The sequence below is a fragment of the Rhagoletis pomonella genome, unplaced genomic scaffold, assembly GCF_013731165.1.
Source record: "Rhagoletis pomonella isolate Grant_MI unplaced genomic scaffold, Rhpom_1.0 Rhpom_scaffold_00015, whole genome shotgun sequence".
Classification (NCBI taxonomy): domain Eukaryota; kingdom Metazoa; phylum Arthropoda; class Insecta; order Diptera; family Tephritidae; genus Rhagoletis; species Rhagoletis pomonella.
The window spans coordinates 5,726,629-5,736,141 of record NW_023458569.1 but is presented as its reverse complement, the minus strand read 5'-3'; the positions used below and the strand labels follow the sequence as shown (position 1 = coordinate 5,736,141).

General features: G+C 35.1%; 1 long non-coding RNA gene across 1 annotated transcript; it reads left to right on the top strand.

Moving 5' to 3' along the window:
* The first annotated feature begins 4,174 nt into the window (after positions 1–4,174).
* On the top strand, positions 4,175–5,707 carry LOC118749321. Its single transcript, XR_004994203.1, has 3 exons — positions 4,175–4,258; positions 5,173–5,548; positions 5,614–5,707. It is a non-coding gene; the product is annotated as an uncharacterized LOC118749321 (long non-coding RNA).
* Positions 5,708–9,513: the final 3,806 nt, after the last annotated feature.

Here is a 9,513-nt window from a genome sequence, read left to right as displayed (position 1 = left end):
AAATGCCTTTTTCAACCTCTAAATGACCTTCGAATCTCAATTCGTCCTGCACTTCTAAAAGGAACGAATTTGCTTTTTTATTGGAAAACAAAAAAAAAATTACAAAGTCGGGGATGCTCTATCTTTTGGTCATATTACCGACTTCCGGTTTCGATCGGAAGTAGGTTAAACTGAGCAGAAGTCAATTTTTTTTAATAGGATATGCATGCTTTCACCGCAGATTCGGATTCTGCGGATTTCCGATCGGTTTAAACCACTTCCGGTCGAAACTGGAAGTTGGTATTATGACCAAAGATAGAACATCCCCGACTTGGTAATTCATATTTTGGCGTTTTCCAAAAAAAAAACATTTTCCTCCTTTTTAGAAGGGGTGGACGGTTGGTTTGCGACACCCTATATATTTTATGGTTTTCCTATTACCTTGTAAAAATAAAAAATGTGCGTACTCAATTTCAATTTCATTCATTATGTCTTGAGATAACTGAGGGTAAGGGAATTAATTATTAAAAGAAATGCACACGTTATGTAATGCGCAACACGTATTTATAATTTTTGTGTTTTTTTCGGCAGAATAATGTAGCCCGAAACAACGTTCAATGGCTTTGTTTCTTTTCTTTTCTAGCAGATAGTTATCAGGAAGAAGAAGAATGGAAAAATTGAGAGAATTACGCTCACAGAGAGCGAAATAAAGAAATAGTAAAGAAACGCAAAACTAGGAGAAACTAGCAAGTAAATAGCTGATCGATGTATTTGACCACTGAAAATATTTGGCGCGAATTTTTGTTTATCCATTTTGACAGCTGCTAGTAAAAATTTTACCAGCAGAAATTAGCAGGAGAGCCAAAAAAATAAGAGCAGAAGAACGAGAGAGAGCTGCTAGTTTCTGCTAGTTTTTTTGGGTTAATAAACGCTTTCCTGCATAAATTAGTGATAATTTGTGATAATAATCTGTTAAGAAACAAAGCTAATGACATTCCTTGCCTTGGCATGTCTGTCACCAGGCGATCTAACACACACTACACATGTACGAATGTACCGGCTACACAGCGTGTAACACCCGGTATGCCAAACTTGTTAAAGAAGTGCTCTTTCAAGATGTTTTCTTCCCCCCGAGTTCTTGTGAAGCGCACCCATTTGTTGCAAAATTTGGTGTCAAAAATGCACAAGCACTCCGTGATTACCTTTTCAGCTGTTGATTTGCTAAGTCCTGATAAAGATTCCAACCGATTTCAATATTTATGGAAACACCTCCTTGCGCATCCGGAAGTTGGTAACAAACCTACGGAAGTTTTAAAAATCAGTAATTTGTTTCTGAAAAAATACAAGAATTTACTTACTCAGGTCAGAAGGAAAAAAATAGTGGTTTGTTGTTGGCTACAACACTGAGCGGTAATGTTAATATTATCTAATGCCGATTTCATTTCTAACGAAAAATGCAACCTTCTATTTGCCCACTACGCACAAACACTAAGAAGAGGGCGATGAGAAGGCAGCATTTTTTGTAGAAACAAAAACGACATAAAATTTCGTATCAATAGACAATTCAATTACTCATTTCGATAAAATGAGAAAAACATGGGAGTTAAAAATGCTTTCTTTGATATTACGTTTTTAATACAGACTTTGACGTATAATGGGTCGATTACGGATAGCAACGCAATCACGGTTCGGTTGCTAGCTGGCAACACAACTGGAAAGAAAATTTGTATCACGAATGGCAAATATCGTCAGTTGCTGTAGGGTTATCGATAATCGAAATTTGACAGTTCGACAACCAGCAAGCGGCTGTAAACAAGCTTGCGCGAGTAAAATTAAGTTATTAAAATAAAGAGTTTTAAAGAAAAGACAGCAATAAAATCATCACAATTATTTTTTTAAGAGGAAGAGAAGTGCATGAACGCGTCCTCAATCAGGCGACATTTAAAGGATAATTCCAATCCTCTAGAGCTAACGCGTGCATTGTAAGCAAAAGTTAATGCTTTCAGGGTTTTTCTTTTATTATCGTTTTGTGTTCATTTTCAAAGCATATTGAGGACTTCCAAAAGAAGCTGTAGTATATGTAATTGGTTAATAAACAGATGAACCTCTTCGCATTTTTCGCATAAGGAAGTGCCATAGCAATGATTTCAATTTGGAAAACTTGGTGTGTCGGTAGTTTTAAAAGAGGTGCTTCAGTTGATAAAGGAAAAACTTTGCAATCAGTGTTCGCTTTTGTTTCGCCCGGCGTACTCCACGGGAACTAAAATTTCAAGTTATTGTTTTGTTATTTTCGCCATATTCTGTAAAAGCAAACTGCATTGCAAATTGTTAATATCGTTCAAATTATTGAAAAGTAAGGTATATGACACACTTTTCAATTTTCGCTCCTAAATATGCTCCAAAAACATTCCCAGCAACCACAAAAATGTAGTCGCCGGTATACACACTACTGCAGTTGTCAGTTGAAAGTTGCCAGTTGCCATCTGTAATATCGTTTTGGCAACTAGCAACGCAACTGAGGTTCGATTTCTATCGATAATCGAACCATAAATCACTTTGCCGATGGCACTGTCAAAAAAGTAAACACAATTTAGGCTGCAATTTAAATGAAATTCTCGAATAAGTTTATATGAAAAAATACCAAAAAATGATATCTGATGCATTTATTTTTGATGAGATTCAGCTTCTGCGAGAAAATAGAGCAATTAGTAAAAGGAAGATTTCTTTAAGTTACTATTTCTTATTCATAAAAAACTCCAGAAGTATTTTCAAATCGGTCCAGCTAACGTAAATCTTAATCAGCATTATCTTGAGTTTCCTTTTCCCCGAACTGGTTCACTTTTGGCTTTTGGTTTCCATGTATGTATTTACTATGCGGGACATACTTCAGTTTCAGACGGATTACGAAAACCCGAAATTGGCCACCAAACATTTGTTTTCAAAACTAATAGTGGAGCTCTACACCAGGCGTTTTCATGTTTCCAGCGTACAGCTAGGTAAAGCGTTGAAAGCTCGAAAAGCGCTAAAAGCGTGATGAACTTGGTATGGAATTAAGCGCATATAGCCCACTGTGGGAATTACAATCGATGCTAGTGGCAGCATGCCTGTGGATCATAACCGTTGCTTATCACATTTTCATCCACATAACAAGATTGTGGAATTTGAACGAGTTTGTGTGAGTTGCCTTTGTACAAATATGAGCATGTGACGAATGGTTAGCAAAACAAAACCTCAGAGAGAACAAGTGAAGCTCCAAATGGCGAGATAATCCGGTTCCGGTATTCTTCAATTCGCTCTGCAAATTCTGCTCCCGATAAGTGTTGCCCTTTTGATCCATTTACTTCAAAAGTGATACGTGTAATGCAACTATTTTTTTTGCTCATTTCGCGAGATACTTAAATTTTCCGCCCAGTACAAATTTTGATACATTAAAAAATACAATATGCAAAATAAATACATATGTATACAGTGGCAGCTTTTACAATTTGATCGAAAATATTAAAAGTTTTGAGATCAAATAAGCTTAAAGAAAAATGCTTTAAACAAACTATATATGTATAATGAGCTGACTGCATTCATTTACTTTGCTTGCCTCATACATACGTATGTAGCTCTGCGGCTCCAGCTTTAAAATTGATCCAATATAAAAGAGAAAAGGAGTTTCATTACAAACTGTTGATAATAAAACGGGGTCATGGTCAAAATAAAGTCGGCACTGAAGGTAGTTTCATCTTTTTGACATAATTTCCAACGAGTTTAACGTGGAAATTATCACACAATTGTCTGATGCATCTAAATATCTAAGATATTTTTCTTCATGTACAAACGTATGTATATGTATGGACATTACAAGATTTTTTGGTTATTGACAATAATGAAAAGCAAAGTTATGAAACCAAGTTAAGTTTTAAGTGATACATTATTTGATCAATTTTCGGTTTTTTTTACTATACATTTTTTCGTGATGTCGCGGCAACACTGCTGCCCATCTACTACACGGCGTCTCTCAATGCTCCCTGTACTTGAGTTTTGTTTTGTTTTGGCGATGCTTCGATTTGACATTTTGCGCTTGATTTCTGTTGTTGACTCCATAGCGACCACCGCTTGCCTTCGCCCCATGGCTCCCACACCATTCGATTTCAATTTGTTTCGATTTCTTGCGCTTTAGTGTGTTTGCTTTAGCGGCAGTCGCTCGTCTCGATTCATTCGACGCTGGTTTGGACTTCAGCGATTTCAATAAGCTTTAAGATTTTTTTCCCGGGTTTTTGGCGCATAGCCGGTTAGACGTTGATTATTTGTTGGCAAATTATTTTTTTTTTTGGTGACTTATATAACTATGTGGGCGTTATCGGACGAATTATAGACTGTGGCGTGTGCAGTGATTCGCGCCTAGTTTACGACACAGTTGATTAGTATTTAAAATCTTTATTACCACCCGCAATTTTTGTATTTAATTTCGAAGTATATTTCTACATATGTGCCTTTCCGCGAAAATCGCGCACGTTACAAAAACCAATTTTTATAGCAGTATTTTTTTCTATGATTTGGGTGGCAACATCAATATTAAATTTCTATGGAAAAGTTTATATTTTCGGAAAAAAAATTTGTTTTGGCACATATGATTACTTTGTTCACAACGTTTCGTAAACGACCTAGTTAAGTTTTGTTCCTACGAAAACATTTAAAACAGCTTAAATTTTTACATTATAGTGTATCTATAAAGTTTCAGTTAAAATATTTTACCGGGTGATGCGTAAGTAAAGTAAATTTCCTAAAGAATGCAACATTTGTGCGATAATTTCGACCAAAGGGGCCCGGGCAAAACAGTGAATGTGTGTATAAAAAAAAAATGTTAAAGCTTTAAATTCCGGTACATGAATCGTTCAATTGGCAGCGTTGTCACTGTTATATTTGTAAAAAATGTTATTTGATCGGTGATTGCAATACTAACGCCGTCGGTTGGTCTATGTACAATTCGATTGTGTTATATTTTCTTTTGTTTATGGGGCAATGTTACCCATACGCTTTATAACACCAATTGGTGAATTTGTTTTAACATGCTAAAATCGGCCGAAAAAGCTCAAAACATTTATTGAAGCTAATATTTATTTGCCGTGTTTTTATAATATTTATGGAGGATCAGCGCCACGTTGTGCGTGTGTCGTTAAAATCGAAATGATTTGTTTATGATAGGCAGTTGCCGATGCGGTTTTCTTTTGCAGCTTAAGCGTTAATATGTGGTAAAATAAAAACAAATTAATTTTGTAAAGGTTTAATGTGAAAAGTAAAATACCCGTTGCTAAAATATTAAATAAAATACCACAAACCTTGTTTGAATACATTCACGTAAACACCAATAATTGTGTATGAATGACTAAGACAAATTTAGCATCCGTATCCGTTTTAAATTACATACATAAAAAATAGAAGGAAAGGAAAAAGAAGGAGGCAGTTAAAAATAATAACAAAAAAAAACAAATTAAAAAGTTAAAATTGTTGGAAATGTTGCAATTCAAATTATAACCTATATTCAGTGAAGTGACTATAAAATGTTTGCATCATAATTATTGTAAGTAATACCGCTGTTTCTGCTGAATTGTTTTCAATTCATTTCAATTGTTTCAAAATTCTTAGCAGCTGCTGAATTAAATTTGGAATTGCAACCAATTGAGGTTTTTCCTGGCGTACAATGTCCCGACGCAAACAATTAAATCCAAAGCCGCTTAATAAAGGTGCGTTGCAAATAACTAATCACTTCTTAAAGATGTACATACATATGTACATATATGTATGTAAATATATTAGGGTGGTTCTTAAATGCAGGAAGCAAAATTTTACATCAGATTTCCTAAGCCTCAACCCTTACGTCTATGCTACTATAGTCGAAGATATCACATATACATTTTGGTCCCGATTGCAGACGTTTGAGGCGTGCCGTAAAGGGAGCAAAGTTCAGATTTCTGTATGGAGACTCAAAAAATTAAAACTAATAATTTTCCCCGTCTGATACCCAAAATCGATACTACCATAGTCGAAGATTTCACATATACATTTTGGTCCGGATTGAAGTCGGTTAAGGTGTATCGCATAGCGGTCAAGTTTCCGATTACCCTATGAATACGTCTTAACCGACTCCAATCGGAAATAAAATTTGTATGTGTTGTCCCATTTTTAGCAGCATCGAGTCTGGACAAGAAAAAAAAATGTTTTTAATTTTTTGAGTCCTTAGAGGCATATGGTCCTTGACCCCTTTGCGACACGCCTTAAACGACTCCAATCGGGGCCATAATTTATATGTGATATCTTCGACTACGGTAGTATCGATTTTGGGTATTAAATGAAAAAAAAAATTATCTTAATATAGAGGAATCTGTACTCTACCCCCTGTGCGACACGCCTTATCCGTCTCCAATTGGGCCCAAAAATCATATGTGATATCTGTGACAGTGATATTACCCATTGAGGGGGTGGAGTTTATTGAGATTTTGAGAGTTTAGAATTTGGGGAACTCCTTGAGGCTCGTCAAAAGTGTTATGTCCGTGGAAATTCTGTCGAAACTTACTTACTTTGAAATTTTTAGAAAACGAATAAGAAAAAGTAGAATTTAATCTTTTACTAGAATATGTATGTAGGCTGAGTGCAATTAATTTGAGATAAAGGAATAAACATAATGGAAAAAAAACAAACGGCAATAACGCAAATTTGTGTTATTTCCCAATTGAATGTGAAATAACACAAATTTGCTTTATTTCATTTCTCGTTGAGCAATAAGACCAACTTTTAAACTTAACAATTGAGTAATAAAGCAAAATAATGCACATATGTAGTCACCCAGTTACATTTGACAAAAAATAGTACCTGAACAAGTTACATTTGACAAAAAATAGTACCTGAACAAGTTAAATGGACGGATTTGTAGGTATACAATTTTGAAAGTGCCCAGCGTCGCGGCGGTCCGCGTTCGCGCGCCGCCCCGCGCCGCGTTCGACGTCGCGCTCGCGTCCCCCTCCTCCTCCCCTCCTTTCGCAATTATGCACTGCTGTCATTATAACCGTTTAGAAAAAAGAATAATAATAAAATGACACTAGTTCATTTCTGAAATTGCTTTTTATTGTCCAAGTAATGGGAATTATTGCGTATGGTGTTATTGCATGCACCCCACCCACACTCATGATGCTAGGAAAAAAGTATATTATTCTAAGGAAATATTACCTTGAAATGGCTCCAATCACATAGCTCCAATGACATGGCTGCCTTAATATTAGCAAACGATTTCACTCAGTTTAAGGAAATCACAATTCCTTAATTTTTAGGAAAAGTTACTTGCCACCCGTGAAAGGAATAAGTATGTTATTTTGCTCGCGGTGCTCTAACAGAGGCAATGGCCGACAGAGCAAAGCTCTGGAGTGCTAGTCGGGAGATGCAAGGTTCTAGTCCCAGAGCAGGATTTTCTTTATTTCTTTTTATTTTTTATTTGTTTTTTAACTATAATTTTTTAAATTATATTAAAAAAATTATATAATTTATTTTTTGTGTTATTTGAGTATTTAGGTTTTTCCACATAAGAAATTAATTTTACAATTTGTTATTTATATTTAAATTTAAATAATTGACTTACCTTACTCTAACCACCTCCAATCGGATTCGAACCTGCGATCGCAGAATCTAAAGCAGTAGTCTCCCTGTGGGGAAAATCTCTAGTCCTGAACTGGTGCGCTTCTAGTGCATTTAGACCCAGTACTGGTTCGCGATAATAACATGGCGAATATAACATGGCGATGTCCTAGGAAGTGTCAGTTGCCCCCCGCTGCATCCCTTTTTCGATAGTTCCGAACTAGTCCTAAATTCTATAGTTCCGAACCAGTTCTAAAATCGACAGACGAAAGAAAAAAGTATCATGATTTTTCAATCTTTTTGGTTCTTCCGTGTGTGCGATTTTAAGTTGTTTTGGAAGAAATGTGTTTTCAATTTGAAATTAAATTTGTTTGAATGATTGTAAGAAATGTACGTTTACATACCTTGAGCTGCAGCTGAGTTTGCAGAGGTGCTCGCTGTTATTTCTTAGATTCCAGACTGTCCCAAGATGTTGAAATGTTAACACAAATTTTAGTTTTGTATTACCAAGTTATGAAAAAGCATCAGCGAAGCACAGAATAGAAGCGTATTTGAACGAAAAAGCTGCCGAACACATATCTATGTAAAGTAAACAAGCCCCCCGCTGCATCCCTTATCCGATAGTTCCGAACTAGTTTTAAATTCGACAAATAAGATCTAGTTCGTTCTGCATCCCTTTTTCTATAGTTCCAAACCATTTCAAAATTCGTCACTTTAGATATAGATTTCTAGTGAAACAAACTGAAAAAAATTAGTTTATTGAAAGTACTACCTTTCGCCGATTTTTCTGAGTGCATGGTGGAATTATACCAGGTGAAGTAATATTAGAGTGAGAAGAAATATTTTGACACTGCGGCTGAGCTCCAAAACGTCAGTTGCCAAGCAACTATACAAAGTCACGCATTCCTAAATGCAAATGTGTATTTTTTGACGATGTGGCATGTCCCAAAATGTATTGTAAAAGTTATTGATGCGAATACAGAAAGCAAACTGCGCATCGCTAAGCTAATTGATACTTTGATGACATTTCGAAGTAAACAATGGCCGACGTCGAAGGGTAAGATTAAATTTTTGTATCTTAATTTATTGCTATATTGAATATTTTAAATATGCAATGTATATGGTTGCAATGTGTCGCAACTCTCCATATACAAACAGTTTGAATACCGCAGTGTAACAGTTTGGGAAGTCAGCCTGCCTTATTTGGAAACATGCCTATAAAATGCGACTTTGGACAGCCGGATGTCAGAAAAGAAAGTGAGAAAGCTATTTTATTACCTCACCTGTTTATTGCGCCATGGTTCCATGTAAACATTTTAAGGTTTTCCAGCAATGTTTTCAACATATTAAAAAGCTTGCAACCTTTGTTGGAAATAAAGCAAAACTCAGATTTTGGTATTATCTCCCATTTAAAAGTGAAATAAAGCAAATTTTGTGTTATTGCCGTTTGTATTATTTCGACCCCCGGAAATTTAAGTTTTGTAAAATCTTATAATATGCTTTCGAGTCCGCTGAATATAATAGGAAAGTTATTTGTTCGATCAGGCTCCTAGCATTTTGGATATTCCGAAAAACAATTAAAAAGAAACCAGAAAAAATTCCGAAATTTCACTTTAAAAAATTTAACTTATGTCCTAAATCTAAATATCCCAATTAGTAAAAAACTTATTGAAATTAAATCCTAATGGCAATGCGTTTTTGGTAGTGTGCTTTCAAAGTAAGCTGATTGACAACAATTTCAATCAGCTGACTGTTTTTTTTTATGTTTAATTTTAGATGGAACGTAACAATTGTAGTATGTTTCGGAAACAATATCTTTATAAAAAAATAATCAAAATTAAACAACAAAAAAATTAAATGTTAAAACTTGCCAAAATGTCCCACGTTTAATAATAATAAGAGATGTAATCCAAATTTTAT